At 40.7% G+C, this 15,569-nt stretch overlaps 1 protein-coding gene and 1 long non-coding RNA gene across 2 annotated transcripts in view; both read right to left on the bottom strand.

The window, feature by feature from the left end:
- ndfip2 (Nedd4 family interacting protein 2) overlaps positions 1 to 15,569 on the bottom strand; it is a 187,568-nt gene that overhangs the window by 63,311 nt on the left and 108,688 nt on the right. The window lies entirely within an intron of this gene.
- LOC306818849 overlaps positions 13,230 to 15,569 on the bottom strand; it is a 5,342-nt gene continuing 3,002 nt past the window's right edge. Inside the window, exons 2-3 of the long non-coding RNA XR_013778366.1 lie at positions 13,418 to 13,447; positions 13,230 to 13,335 (exon numbers count right to left, since the gene is read on the bottom strand). This is a non-coding gene — a long non-coding RNA (uncharacterized lncRNA). The remainder of the gene's footprint in view (positions 13,336 to 13,417; positions 13,448 to 15,569) is intronic.

The following is a 15,569-nucleotide window of genomic DNA, read 5'->3' as shown; positions in this document are numbered from 1 at the left end:
CCTCGCTTTGATCGCACTTATATTAAAAGGCTTTCGCTTTTTATCTCGCCATGTCAACGGAAAACGATCGGAATAAAGTATCTCTGTAATGATGCGGAATTTGATCCAAGTGCATTGAACGCATTAACTCAATTTGGCTCATCAAAGGAGTCTCTGTAATGCGTTATTTCAGAGCAAAGAGAAATGCAGTGTTAAAATGGGTAGACAAAGCTAACCTTAAAATACTTCAAACGTAAGACTTATGAGCAAACAATATTCCGTATTTATAATTAATTCATGTTCAATATGTGTTGCAAAATGGTAAACTCCCACTATCTGTTTAACATAGTCCAACATCAGGTGCACTTGTGTATATCCTGCCTTTCTTTTGCAAGAGATCCAGCTGTCTTCTACCTAACCTTGTGCATATGAGCCCTCCATCTTAAAGTCTCTTAAAGTGACAGTGTTCGTTTCACATTTATATGCACTTTTAACACTAAATTATATGAATTGGATAAGGTTTAAACCTGGACACAAAGATTTTGCAAGTGATGCTTAAAAGTTCACACATGAAAGTCAATTATGCAAGAATTCAAGACCTTTACGACATACTGTGTGTGCTTTTATCCGGGGTGAAAAATTGGACAAGAAGGATTGCTCAATTGAGAACCTTCCTGGATAGAATGATTCAAAAGCACTTCATCCCAACTCAAAGAAACTATGCAGTCAGAAAATAGAGTCTTGGAGGTGTAGCAGGTAGATGAAAGAGTTGAGCGGAACTGTGTAAATGGGGAATACTTCCATGCACACATTGTCATGGCACAGTCGTACCAATGTATGTTTTATCGGCTTGCACACTGAACCTTTTTCTGTACAAATGTTATTATACTACACAACTTGAAGTATTGCATTTTCTCTACCATTTCCCACACATGGTGAAGAGCAGAACATAATGAGCTGCCAGACCTTGAGTAGGCAGAGTAGACTTTACCTCTCGTGGTAGGAGGCTTTCTATTCACCCGGAGGTGAGATGAATAGTAGAATGAGGTGCGAGGACTCACCTCGGCCTTCGTTTTCTTGTATTTTCCGGCACAGAGATTTCAGAACACTGCCAAGTTGCAGAGTTCCAAGAAGATGGATGAAGTGGGACAGCAAAGATAAGACAGCAACAACAGAAGATGGATGGTTTTCTTGGGTTTCTCGCATTCTTGGAAGGATTTGTTTTTGTTTATTTTTTAGTTGAGGAAGTTGTATTCCCAAAGTCTCATGACATGAACACAACTCCTGCTTAAATCCATACTACTAAAAAATGTATTAAAAAATGATTGGAAGATAACCAAAAGCCAGTAAAGGTAATTGGATAAAGGACCCAAATTCATTGGCTGGATATTTCTTTGACCAGTGCTTTGTCTTTCATGTTGTATTCTCTATGATGCAATCTGGTATTCTCTGCAGGCTTCTACAGCCCTTTTTTTTTTTTTTTGGAGGGTGATCCATTTACTCATATTTTTGAGCTGCCCACATGAGGCCTTTGCCAAAGCTTTGGGCCAATGACCATTTCCTGGGCACCGATCCAACAAGCCATCCTCGTGAAACAAGTTGGTCTCTCTCTACTGTCACTGTATTAGAGCAGAAGGTATAGGGACACAGCTCCATTTGTTGTCCAGACACTCATTGGGAATGCTAATTTAATTTTTCTGATTTATTTTTTTGTTTTGAGACGGGGAAAAATGATTTGAGAGGCAGACACAAGACGTTTAATCCAATAAGGCCACTTCAGACATGTCTTGTCATCGGTTCCCATGAGGAATAAAAATGTAAAGATATCCAGACATAACAACCAGACTGTTTACTTACTTGTTAGGTATCAGGAGTACATAACCTCACAGTCCTGATTGGACCGTCAGCTCTGCCATTAGCTTTTCTTTTATAAAGTTTAACACTCCAGTTGTTTATTACCACCACAAATGTAACATTTACACTTATTCTTTATTGATATTAGGAAGCCACCACTTTAGAAGGATGATTTAACCCTTCAGTACAAACAGAGATCCTAGTCTAGAATGCTACAATTAATTTAGCTGGGTCTTTAGCTTTTTTTTAAAGGTGCAAAGGGACTCTGCAGAACGAGTGGAGACCAAATGTCTGGAACTAAAACATTACATTTGTACTGTTTTCATTTTAAGAAATAGTATTTTGATGGCTGTTTTTGACTCAGGAGCAGCATTGCTGAGTTGTCCAGGGTTTCACTTTCTTTAACTAGCTCTGGTTGTCTCTGCTGTGGCTCAATTGGTTGAGTCATTCGTTCCTCAACTGGAAGGGGTTCGATCCCCAGCTCCTGAAACAACATGTCCAATGTGTCCTTAATCCAATTACTCTGGCTGCTTCCGCAGTGGTGTACAGTGTCTTTTTAAGACAAGTACTTTCAAAAATAAACTAAATGTTTAAAAAAAAAGATACAGATTTGTGGGATTTGACGAATGGAAAGGGAATAAATTCTTGCACAAGAAGAAGAATATCAGGAATACAGTGTTAGCTCAAGGACAACAAGCAGTAGGAGCCTCTGCATTGCTGAAAGCACAACAGTTTAAGGAACAAATAAGATTAAACAAGAGGGGAAAAAAATATTGAACCCCTCTTAGCCATTTCCCAGCACTGCAAGGGAGTCAGACTTATAAATTGAAGTGAAGTGCCAGGCAGAATGAGTCATGGACTGTCAATTAGATAAATTGTCAAAGCATTTGCTCAGTGGGATCCCAGTCCACACTTATTATCAAATCACCTCAGGTTGGCGTGGTGTCATTTCTCGACACAAATCATCTTGACGGAGCAGATAATTAAGATAACCAGGATTAGTATTCAAACAGCACTTTGCCACCCTGCTTTAAGACTATAGCACATATTAACACCTACAGTATGCAGATAATCTCTGACAGGTCCTCCAGCAGAGATGCGGCGCACACTGACACTGCGCAACACTCACCCATCACTCCATCTGTCTGTTTGAGTGCCTCTCTTGCTGTCAGTCTCGTTACAAAACATTGCATAGGGTCACCAGTACCCAAAAGAAGGGCATGCATTATGACAGAGATTTGGCTATACAGATGGCCTCTTGGATTATCCAATAAAGTGGAAGGGGGACAGGGGGGGAAATATATTTACACACCATAATCCAAAGAGCATTTTCTTTTTTCAGATAACTCCTTTAAACTTTCTGCCCAGCTGTGTTCGATAAGCTGAAACATTCCTCCCCTGTTAGGGTTACGGAAATTGTCATCTTACAATGTTGTACGAGTGTTGAGAGCATAATCAGCATGTATGCGGCAGGTGTTATAAGAAAAATCGTGAGGTATGAGGGATCAACGTAAGGGTCAGGAGGTCAACGGAAGAAGGACGATGTAGGTGCAACGTGAGTAAACCGGAGGGGTCGAGACTTGAAATCAGAGTCCTGGGTCTATGTTTCGTCGCTCAATTTTTCAGCACAAAAGAGAATATAGAATAATTAGGATAAGAGAGATCAATTTTTAAACATTTGCATCCATCTGCATTACTGCCCTAAAACTTACACTCCAAATTCTAATTTCAGATCCCCCGCCCGGCCCTCCCTCTCTGCTGGATAAAGCCGCCGGTTCTATCTCGATTCTTTATTCAGTATCATATTAATTTCAGCAAGACCTGCAAATCCACTCTGCCATTGCATAATTCATGGAGCCCTTCTGACAAAATTCCCTTTCATGTGGGCAATGCGCACCGAACGAAAAAAAAATCCTTGGAAACCTGGATAAGCCCAAATGGCTTATACCTGATGGCGGTGCACAGCTGTGCTCAGGTAAAACTGTCATTCTGTCTTGCAAAAATAAGGTCAGGAGTGAAGAGCCGGTGCTGTATTTTGATGCTATCGGCTACTCGAAAGCAGCTGACACTCAAAAGGTTTTTGACAAAAAATAAAAGAGAAGGGATTATTAACTGTACAGGCCATCTGGCAAGAAATTCCTGCAGCTGTGAACTCATTTGACTCAAGAGCTCGTGTTTTCATTGTAATAAAGCAAAGTTACCCGTGTGCAGATTTGAAATAAGAGGTGTTGTGTATTGCAAAACAGGTTGCTTATTGTACGTGCAGAATAGACTCCTGTCAGGAAAGCATTGAAGTCATCCATCAAGCCATTTATGCTAATTTGTGCCCCAATGACTCATGGACATGTGACCGCAGGAAGTGGTCATTGAACCCCCTAATTACTACATTTGTTTCACCAGTCCTTCTCCACACGACTGCTACCCCAACCATGTGCTACGTTTGCTCATCAATATAAGCCATCTGATCGCCAAGAGCAGGGTTCACCAACCTTTTTTAGGAGCAGGACATAGTAATGTGGTTAGATAGATCTAGAGTTTTAGTAAGAAGATAGAGTTTGCTATGGAGGGAGGTTTCGTTTGTGCATAGGGTAAAGCCCCCTGATGGGGACCCCTGGGTCTGCATCTCAATGAGCTATACCACCAACAAGATGCTGTTTTTCATGCCTTGGGGGAGAGAAACGTCTGGTCAGTATCACCTACTTTGAATCCGGGTTTAAAAGAGAAGTTGCATTGTGTTGCATTACTCTGACAGCCAACTATTGTCAGAAATGTTCTTTTCCAACCCATGTTGCCTTCAGCACTGCTCTTCCTCATTATCATGCAGCACACTCATCCTTCTCACTAATTAGCAGCTGTGTTAGCTTGTATTTTACGTCAACCTGTGGTGTTTGGTACATTTAATGGTGGTACGCAGATGTGCGTTGATATATCCAATTCACGTCAACTAGTTGTTAGGTTCTTTGCTTGGTGATGTGCTGCATTTGACAGAATTAACCTGCCAACAGTAAGAGCCACCTATTAAGTCTGTAGTTTAGGAGCTCTTCTATATATGTCTTATTAGTGCTCCAGCAGTCCTTGCTTATAAATTATAAAGACCAACCTTCAGAAAGAAAGAAGAAAAGGCGCAGAGGTTGCAGAGTCCTTATGTAACAGCCATGTGATAGTTTTTTTCTCTTAAAAAGGAATAGTGAATGCCACATCACTAACTTCTTAGAATTTTAGTGAATGTTGAGTTAAACCTAAAGTTCTGCCAGGTGGTTCTCAGTCAAAACAGCAAAAAAGGATGACGTCGAGGCTGGTGGGGAATCATGGGAGTGATTTTCTCTCCAACAACAACCTCCCACTCCTGATGACATTGAAATTCCAAGTCGAGATGATCTGGCCAAAGAGGGTATGTAGCCCGGAAAAAAAACAACTAATAAACTAACATCAATGGACACCATCCCTTTGTGAGTTTACCTCCAAGTGTTCAACACAATTAAAATACAGAGCTAATACAAGCCTACATCTTTTCGACCAAACTGCTACCACCAACAGTCAAGTGTCTCATCAAGTGAAAATAGCCAGAGTCAGCCTTTCACACACTCTCATCCTAAAGCCCGGGAGATCTTTTGAACACTCACTTTTTGTCCGTCCCCCTTTACATCATCCCTATCCCATAGAGTCAGCCTTTTGTGATACAACCTCTGAATTGGGCCAAAACGTTTCACGCCAAATGGTCAATCCCAATGTGCACTTTCCCAGGTTAATACCTGATCTTGCTAATTTCAAATTGCCCCATTGTGAAGTCTGTGTACTGAATGTTTGCTGACCAGTTGGATTATCTACTCTATGTCTATCTCTCTCCTATTGTCTGATCATGATGGTCTCTCTTCATGTGTGAATACTTTTTTTTTCTGTCTGACATTTATTTCGCCAACACGCTAACATTTCAGAAGTGTCCAAGTGAAAGATAAGATTTATTTGTTAACTTATTGGCTGGGCTCTACTTAAGTCCTTTGTCAAGAGAGTAAACAATCTTTGACAGCCATCACAGCTACACCACTGCACTTTTATACAGGAGGCTTTACACTTTTCTTTTCATCAATAAGGAGTCTTCTAGCTGTACAGCCAATTTGACTTTAATCAGACGAATCACCCAGGAGTTTATCTAATCATGAGCTCTCGAAATGGCAGTCACAGTTTTTCAAAGGGCCGTTTAAAAAGATGCACTTCCTGTTGTGATTACAATATGGATCCCAAAGGCTTTTTTTTCTTCATGAACCATATGTCTTTTGAATCTGACATTTTTAGGTGGACTGTGCTGCAGGGGTGGATTTTGACAATGCTTTACGGGGTTGCCACTGAGCCACACTAAACCACAAAATCCAATGAAGGATATAACTGTCCCAGTTGGCTCATGTCTACCAAAGTAATGACTGTTCAAGGTTTTTAAGCCTTTTTCAAACTATCTCCTATTTCATGGCACAAAAATGCATTCACGTGCAAGGAAGCATGGGGATTGTCTTTGAGTGATCCAAACTAATTTTAAAGGACGTTGTAGGAATTGTCCCGGTGTGTTGGAGTAACATCCACTTGTCGAGACATCAAACTACTTAAAGCTGTGCCACAGAGACACCCTTTGAGTGTTCAGACTTTTCCTCCCATAAAAGGTCTGTATTAGCAGCACACCAAATTTGAGTTTAAATGGAAGAACCCCCGAGGAGAAGTTAATCCAAAATTGACCCATGGAAATGGCTAAAAATACCCCAAAAAATCTAAATGTCAGACTCCCTGTTGGACTCACAGTTCGAGTCAAATGACGGCATTAATGAAATCCATTTTTAAATTAAATAGGCATAAGCAATGGCTCTACCTCTACGACATGTATTATTGGATAGAGCGGTGATAAGGCCAACACTCTAACCCTGTAAGTCAGTTTTTTCAATTAATTAGACACGCTTTAAAGCTACATTTTATCCTTTTTATTTGGTCATTTCATTCTAAATTGCTGTTCATAAAAAAAAAGAAAAGGTGGGCAGATGGTGTCATGAATTTCAGTTTGTTAGGTCAATAAAAGTACGATGTTTGCATATACTGCACTTAAAGCCTTATGCCACTTACACATGGATAAACCTAGTAGTTGTTGATCCCATTCGCAATGCAGTGTTTGTGTGTTCTTTGGCATCTCGGGTTGTTTATTTGCTTCAAAGACTTGCATGAACTGTACAGCGCTTTAGGTTGTTTATGCTCTGCAACTCAAAGGCTGAGTAAATCCTACAGAAATGTTCCAGAGGACATAAAAAAAAGAGACAATAAACACATCACAAGAGCAGCAGTTTGCCCACACAGCAACATATGGAAGTGACATATAGGGGCGTATAACATCAGGAAACATAACGGCAAAACGGTCCTGGAAACCAATTTTCTCATCAAAGACATTGTTGTCCATAAAAGTGCCTGATGGACAACATATATAACTTCAAAGGCACATTTGTGAAAACTGTGTCTTAAAAGGAGGCCTCTGTTACGCTCTGTGCCATCTGAGACTCTTAGACAGGCAGAGTAATGCTACCGTGGCAGAGGTGATTATGCTCTAGAAAGCTTTCTCTGGGTTTAAATTAAGGATGCAAATGAAAACATAGCCATCTGGCCTTAAGTGATCATAGCACACTCGTCAACAAGACCCTGTGCAGCTGCTCTTTCCCCCCCTACACAGCTAGTCCTGTGAGGAATTAATAAGAGTCTGACCGATTAATCGACCAGCCGATAACATCTACCCATAATAACATATCCAGTGACTCGGATTGGTCTCATTTTATCATGGATAGATTGTTGATATTACAATTATATATATTACAAATGTATTTACAAATGTATTTACCAATCAAACAGTGTTTCATTGTATTACACTAGCAGTTCTCTTTCACCAGCAAAGTGCGCTATATGGATTACAACTAGTATTATCACAAGTGTCAAGTGGTGATGCAAGTACCAATTTTTTTTTCTCCCCAATATGAGTATCGACCCCAAAAATCATATATCGGTCTGGGCACTAGAATTAATGCTGTGTCAGCAAATTGAAGGGAGGAACAGTAAGTACGTTTTTAAATAGACAAAGGTGTATGGATGGTGCCTTTTTGATATTCTAGATAAATCCTGAGCATATGAAAGGAACAAAAACCAACAGTGTGTTTTAATGTTCAAGGTACACTGCAGAGGTAGTCACGAATTCAGACAGCAAAATAAAGAAATAAAAAGCTTTTTTTTTGTAAGAGCACTCGATATTCACCAACGATGAGTCAAATTGCGACCAAGTGTTTTCTTTTTTACTTTCCACACCCACACATCCACTTAAGACAGGAGATTTAGACCCAAGTTCTGAGTAATTCAGTTAACTCACCCAAACATGTCTGAGATGTCTGTTGAGCTCAGCTTGCTTAATGGGTGTTGAACGATGCTAAAGATGGGTTCTACACCTCCTACACTTTCATACCTAAACCCAGGAGTTTGAATATCTTTGAAGAAGTGCATGTAAGAAGTTTTCGAAGTTCAAGGAGAAAACAGTTCACATGGTTCAGCAGGAGTTGATGTTTTACCCTCCGGAGCCAACATGACTCATAAACAGCAGTTTATGGGGCCCTAGAATTAGCCATGAAAAATTGCTCTTGGAGGAAATAATGGCAGCTCCATGCTGCTGCAATTCGCATTCTGATTGGTCCTCCTTCAAAAAAGAATGACTTCATCAAACCTGAATACACATAAATTGTCCTTTTCTCTGAAGAACCACTACCACTTCACTTGCACAAGCGTACAACAACTCTTGGGTTCAATATTCGAGAAAAATAAAAATACAGCACTCGCCTTGAAATGTAAGCTCGTTCAATTTTTCTTCGGTATCAACTAGTGCTGTCTCTTGACCTTTGAAGAAATATGGAATAAGACGTTGTGTTCAAAGGCTTTCATTATGTCTTGTGTGTGTCATCCGTTGTCATACTTTCAACACTTGTTTGTCATTTTTTGCCCCCCCCCCCTATTCGTGCTGCATGAAGCAAGCAAACTTGCACTAACATCCGCATCCATTTGACGCGAGGGTCTAAAGATGAGATATGGTCAAAATCAAACCTGGGGCATTTCATGATTCAGGAGGTCAACAATAACCTCTTCTAAAGTCTACAACGCAGTACATCCCTGTTGTTGAGACCCTAACTGCCAATTTAGTGGGCATTCAGTAGGGCAGTGTGAAGACTACATGGAATTTGGTGGTTAATTACAACGTGCATTAAATAGTTTAAATCGGGCGCTCAGTGACGAGAATTCTGTTAAAAAAAGGTCAATATCATTTTGAGGGACATATTCCAGATGTCCTACAAATATCCATTTAGTTGCATGGAACACATGGCAGGGCATTGAGAGGAAGTGCTGTCAGATGGGGCCCCATTAGGGTGGTTCCCTACTGTCAGTGCAAAATTTGCACTGCTATGGTTTGAAGTTTGTCAGCCGTTGGGGGGGCCCCAAGCAGATGCCTGCCTTGCCTGTTGACAAGCAGCTCCTCTGCCTACAACGGAGGCACAACTATGCAGTTGACATGACCTAGCATTTAACTGGGTTTAGCATTGAAAATGATCAAGAACATCATACGCCATGAAATATGCAAACATACAGCATCTTCCCCTCCCACTTCTTCAAAAGTGTGAAGTCGTGTCGTAAAACATGATGACTGCTGGGAGTTAGCGGTGTCCTGGCACACACCTGCAGGCAGTGGCACTTGTTCTTTCTCTCTTTGTCTCTCCCTCACACACACACACACACACACACACACTTCGTGGAAACAACACTACCACCAGTGCAGAAGCAAGTTCTTTTTGTTCAAATTACAAAGACACGGAGAAAGAGAAATCCTCCCACACACACACAACTCATCGCCTACAACAAACGAACACAAGGCACAGCAAGCCTGTGTGAGTAGTAGTACTCAGTTTTGGCATCTTCTTCTTCTCACTTTTCCTGCAAGTGTGAATAAAATATACTTTCATTATCATCCGTGTGATAAAATTAGAATAAAAGGGAACTCTTGTTTTGAAAATTGAGCTTTTGGTCAAAGATACTATTGGACAAAGCAAAAGCAATAACAAAGCAAAACAAGGGAAGGTTGGAGATATTTCCTGCGCAACACAGCTGTTAAAGGCAAGCGTGGGGTTGACCTGCCTGTGATTGTGCAGAACATTCAAACAAAAACGACTGCTTGATGCCAATCGTAACATCTTTTCCTGTTGTTTGGATTAATTATCACAGGCTGAGGCATGCAACCAAGACTTTGAAAAAAATGTCCTGTATCCTTTGCGGTCACAGAACAATGTTAAGTATTTGAATATTACGAGCAGAAGGTGATTAAAACGAGATTTTAAAAAAAGAAATCCTCAGTCGGGTAGAAATTCTGTGCTGGGGAGCTTTAGGGATACGCTTACCTTCTGATGTTTAATATGATGTAATCCAATGAAAACCCACTGTAACGGAGGCTACATGACAAGTAGATACTGAGCACAATGATTCAGCTTCTTATTCAATCGAAAGACACGTCTTAGCTCCAGGCACTAAATACACAGCAGTTTTCAGAATTGGAAGAAAATGCTCTTAAATATGTTTATAATGGTATTAGAAATTTTATTTATGCCATTTATGTCTGTTCTCAAAGCATGACAACTCTGTTCATATCCGTCTTTCCTGTTTACTGTAGTAAGCTATCACTGTAAATAAGTTTTTTTGGGGAGTTTCCGAGAGAGAGAGAGAGAGAGAGGTGGTTTAAACCTTTGTGTGATCTTTTCTGTGTTCAGCAAAGTCTACAACGTGCAGTTTGTGCGCAGCTGTCACTCTTTCATGTTTTTGTTTGATTGAGTTTGCACTCCTTCGAGCTCAAGTACGGTTGTTACGCTCTCCGTCTATGGTTAAAGTTGTGAAACGCCAACAGCCCACAAGTCATGCTGCCTGACTCCACTGTTCACTTGTTAACTTTGATCTTTGATACAGAACTCATTCAATCAAAAGAGCACTTAACAAGTTGTATTAACTAAATTTGCCACCGATTGCTTTAAACACAAGGTTGGTCTTTTTAAAAAAAGAAAAAAAAAAAAAAAGAAAGCATTCCCTCAGTGCTCCTTCTACCCTTTTCTAGTCTTCCGACTAATGGCTTCTACATCGCAGGTCACACCTGCCCATTCACACGCTCATTCAGGCAAGCTAGCTGAGCACTAAACAAGGCAGCAGTCACATTACTCGACCCCTACACTCATGGATAACCGGCACTGACTTTTCCTGACCTTATTGCCGAAAAAAAATTCTGCACTTGAAGCTACTCATGCACACGACTGCAGATGCTTGTGTTTTATGCAAAGCTCCTTTCATTTTGAACTACTGCTAAGGGCCCTTCTTGGGTGCCATCAATCAATCATGTTTGAGAACAAAGGAAAACAAATAAATGTGCATATTATGACATTTTGGCTTAAGGCAAAGATACAAATTAATTTTGAAAAAAAATAATAATTTTGGCATGATAATGCTTTGAGTCTTTAATCACAGCTCTGGCTCAGTTGTGGGTGTAGATTCTTGACTGATGTTTAGTGATGCATATTAATTAGTGTTTGCATACCAGATACATTTCTAGGCCAATTTCTATCCTCATACAAACGTCGAACATCTAATGACAGGGGCACACCAGCTGGACTATAGGGCAAGCTGTCAGAATCATGTTCAAAAGATCAGTGGTTTGATCCTCTCAGCAGGAGCTGGAAGGCCTGGTTGGATGGATTTGGAGTTCAAGCTGCTGATGTGCACTTGAAGTAAAGCATTTAACCCGCAGGTGCCAAGATAGAGTTGACCCAGCCCTTAAATATCCACATGGACATGAATGCATTGAGTTTGTGAGTAGACCATAACGAAAACAATAATCCCAGGTCAGAACGACCCATCGGGACTTTACGGACGAAATGGACAGCAATGCAAGTACTGTGCACGCTCTGTCACAAGCTGAACATAAATATGTACCATATGCAACATAATCTGCAAGGAGTCTTCTATTCAGGTCATTACTGCATAATCCTTATTAAACAAACGCAATCTTTATTCAACCAGAACACATAACTGGGAAATCATGAATTTGCTCTGACAGCTTTGACGTGCAGTTGCAGAGAGGAGGGAAGGACAAACACACATCGCCCTCTGGGAGGCGCCCAGTACAGCCACAGTCTTGCACTTAGCAGCTCCACTGGTGTAGCTCAAGGCTTGTGCAGCACTGTTTACCCCCCCCCCCGCCTAATCTGGATTCACCCTGCCAGTGGAACTGCCTCCAGGTCAGGGAACTGTAGTTATCAGCTACACCCGGAAGACACTAACAACGTGATCTCTTTCCTTTAATGTTTGATATACATCTAAATTCCATTACCGCTTACTAGAAAGTCATATCACAAGTCATAAAAGGGGAAATGGAGATAAACTATGACTGCAATCATGCAGAGGCAAACACAGGCAGATACAATGCATGCATACCGACACCTACATGCTCACACAAACATACAAGTGTTTAATGGGAAGGAGACCCACAGGGAGCCTGTTGAAGCCAATTAGCTTTATAAGTAAGACTATCAGCACTCAACACTAATATGCAACCATACAATCAGATCAGTGGCGCAATTATCGCAGCGACTGTCAGCTGTGTTTTATGTTCGGAGCAGTTTGAATTACTCCAAACAGAAAGGCTGTGTGTCTCAATTAAGACACAGAAAACAAACGAGGCAACGCGACCAGCAGCTGCATTTGTGGCACCACTTACATTTAGGGAATCTTACCCCAACCATGAATTCACACTAAGACATTACTGAACTTTTTCCCCCCAGAATACAATATCAAATTATGTAATATTTTATTTTGAATGATGTCTTCATTTTTACTTTTTTTGTCTTTTTCTCCACACAGGACTGTACAACTACCACCCCAAATCCTCTAATTTACAAATCCTTCCATCTTTGAACTTGTTGAGTGTAATTAGTATTGGGTGTTTTTTTTTCTTCTGGTGTTCGGTTGTGTAATCTTCCCCCTCAGAGTCTTCATTACATCGAGATCTATAGATGAGATGAGCATCCTCTGGCCTGCTGTGCCACAGCAGGGTTTCCGCTGATGAGAAACTACTCACCGATCGATCTCTTAGCTTCCACTGTGAGGCCATGATGTGCAGAATCATCCGACCTCCACCGCTTCTTTTTAACAAACCTTTTTGAAATGAAAAGCCCAGTAAATTGCGAGTGCTTTCTTCATTCAAAATGATACCATATGGCTTTTATTTTGAATTGTAGTTCAACCAATAGACCAATCTTTTCAGGTGAAGCGCATCACTTTTACCTTTCAATCAACCATCCAACCATCCATCCATTATCTACTGATTTTCCCATTCGGGATCATGGTGGGCTGGAGTCGATCCAAGCTTGTCATTGGTCAAAAGGCAGGGTGGACTGCCTCAGTTTGTACCCGATTCTGAAAATTGAAAAAGACTTTAAATGATAGGCTAGTCACACAAAGACAAAAACACTGACAGACACTTTGGAAGAAAGATTACCAGAGTCTGTTGTGACTGATGAAACGGCTCCTGAGGTGAAAGAAGTGGGAAAAATATGCATTAGATAAAAGTCATTCATGTTTATGGGATAATATCCCCTGGATTTCTCCTTTTCTGACTATTTTTGTTAATTTAAGACGGCAGCTGTTGCCAAACCTCTCATCATGCACTTTATTTCAGGACACCCTCTGGATATTGTTGACCCTAGAGTTTTCTAAGCACTGCAGTATTTTCCATTCCACACTTCCAATGCAGTCATTTCTTGCATATATCTCTGTCATCCAGAGCTCAGTTTGATTTAACTTCCCTCATTTTACCATTGACTGATGTACACCTGAGAGTCAAGGTGAATGCAATTAACTGTAATTAACTAGGTGGAGGGATATATAAATCAACAGTTGTTTGGCTCCTAAGTGAATTGAAGGTCGCCCGATTAAAAACTTCTCATATCCATCCATTCATTAAGAGTGGGAAAAGTAGACTTTTACCTGAATTTACCTTTTGAGTTTAATGAAACACTTAGGTAATGCGACAAAGGCCTTCTTGTTTCTTTATTAATGTTTCACTGTATGCCAGGATGACTCAAAAGCCGCGTAAGTGGAATGCCCTTGACTCAAAGGTTCTTATGTAGAGCCCTGCACACCCCCACACTTTATCTGGTCTGCAACTGCAGAGTCAGGATGGTTCCACATTGGCAAAAATGGCCCTCCTTTGATGTCTTCCCTCCAGGGAGCCCCCTTGTGATCAACTTTGTTACGACAAGGAAGTCGACTCCTGCTGTTTCTCTGCAGGGAGTTTACTTTAAGTGGCCTTAACAAAAAGGGGCAGTTGACTATAGGGTTAAAGTAATCTGATTAAAACACTTCAAATACCGTATTATCTTTAAAGCTGCTCACATTCTGGGCCACATTCACTAATAAATGTTGTCCCACTGCAGGGAGTAAGAAATGTTTTTACTCCAAAATCACTGGTCGGATTCCTGACACGTACCAGCGAATTTTGTTCCAACCACCATGTTCAACCAGTGGATCAAGCTTGAATTTACCATGACCTGGATCACTAAGAACCTACACAGACACAATTTCAAGAGCTTAAAAAAGAAAAAAAAAAAGAAAAAATGTACAGCCTGCACGCTTACATCCGAAGACACATTCATTGGGAATGTGACTGAAACACAGTCGGCTCATTGCAGGTTTGAATTTGAAAGCATACGTCTTATCGACTCATCCCTGAACTATTAAAACAAAGCATTACACACTGACATGTAAAGACAACTACTAGTAGCCTGTTACCACACAGCAAGAACACTAAATTGTAACTTTGGTCCGGCAGAACGGCAAAAGCAATAAAGATATTGATATTGATGATGTAGATTTGAAAACATTTAGACAAAATGTAAAGAGTTGATCAACAACACTACTTTGTTGTTTTCGGCAGAAAAAAACTGCTTTTGGGGTTTAGTTTTCTCACCTGTAGTAGAAATTGCAACTTACAATGGAAGCCTGATAACTTGCTTAGAGCGTGACTCAGCACCTGACATGTTTTCCTCATGTTGTAGAAAAGCGTGACTGAAGAACTATCACACAACTGCCATTTACTAACAAGACAGCTGTCAGGATTGAGATGAACTCGCGTAACTGATCGGGCTGTGCACTCATGCTCTGTCAGTCACGATCTTGACGCAGCGACAACACTCGAGGCCTTGTTGTGAGATTTTTATTTATTTTTGCTACCACTGGTAGCGTAATTACCTCTACTCAACACGTTTTGAAAAGGTGAGGAAACTGCTTGTGTCATTCTACAATGCAGAGCTTAGAAGCAACAATATGGAGTTCTTCCATTCTCAAATAGTAGTTTCAGAGGTTGATGGGCGGATAGGCTCGATCTGATTCGACACAAGCTTGAATTATGTTTTGAAGACAAAGCCCGGACTTCAGTTTACGTAGGGTTCGAGTCGGGTTGCAGAGCTTGAGTTATCACAACCGTCTTTGTGCAGCTTACGCCACCTCCTGCTTGTAAACAAATGCACGTTGTTGAAATATGGACAGTGCAGTAGCACTCCAGTCCTTTGGTTGGCGCCAAACCTTCTTCCTACCTGTTGTTGCTTCAAAGCTAAAATACAAAAAAAAACTTTTTTTGTTCTGTATCATAT

The sequence above is a fragment of the Symphodus melops genome (assembly GCF_947650265.1).
Source record: "Symphodus melops genome assembly, chromosome: 23".
Classification (NCBI taxonomy): domain Eukaryota; kingdom Metazoa; phylum Chordata; class Actinopteri; order Labriformes; family Labridae; genus Symphodus; species Symphodus melops.
The sequence above is the reverse complement of the archived record's forward strand: the minus strand, read 5'-3'. Positions and strand labels throughout refer to the sequence as shown.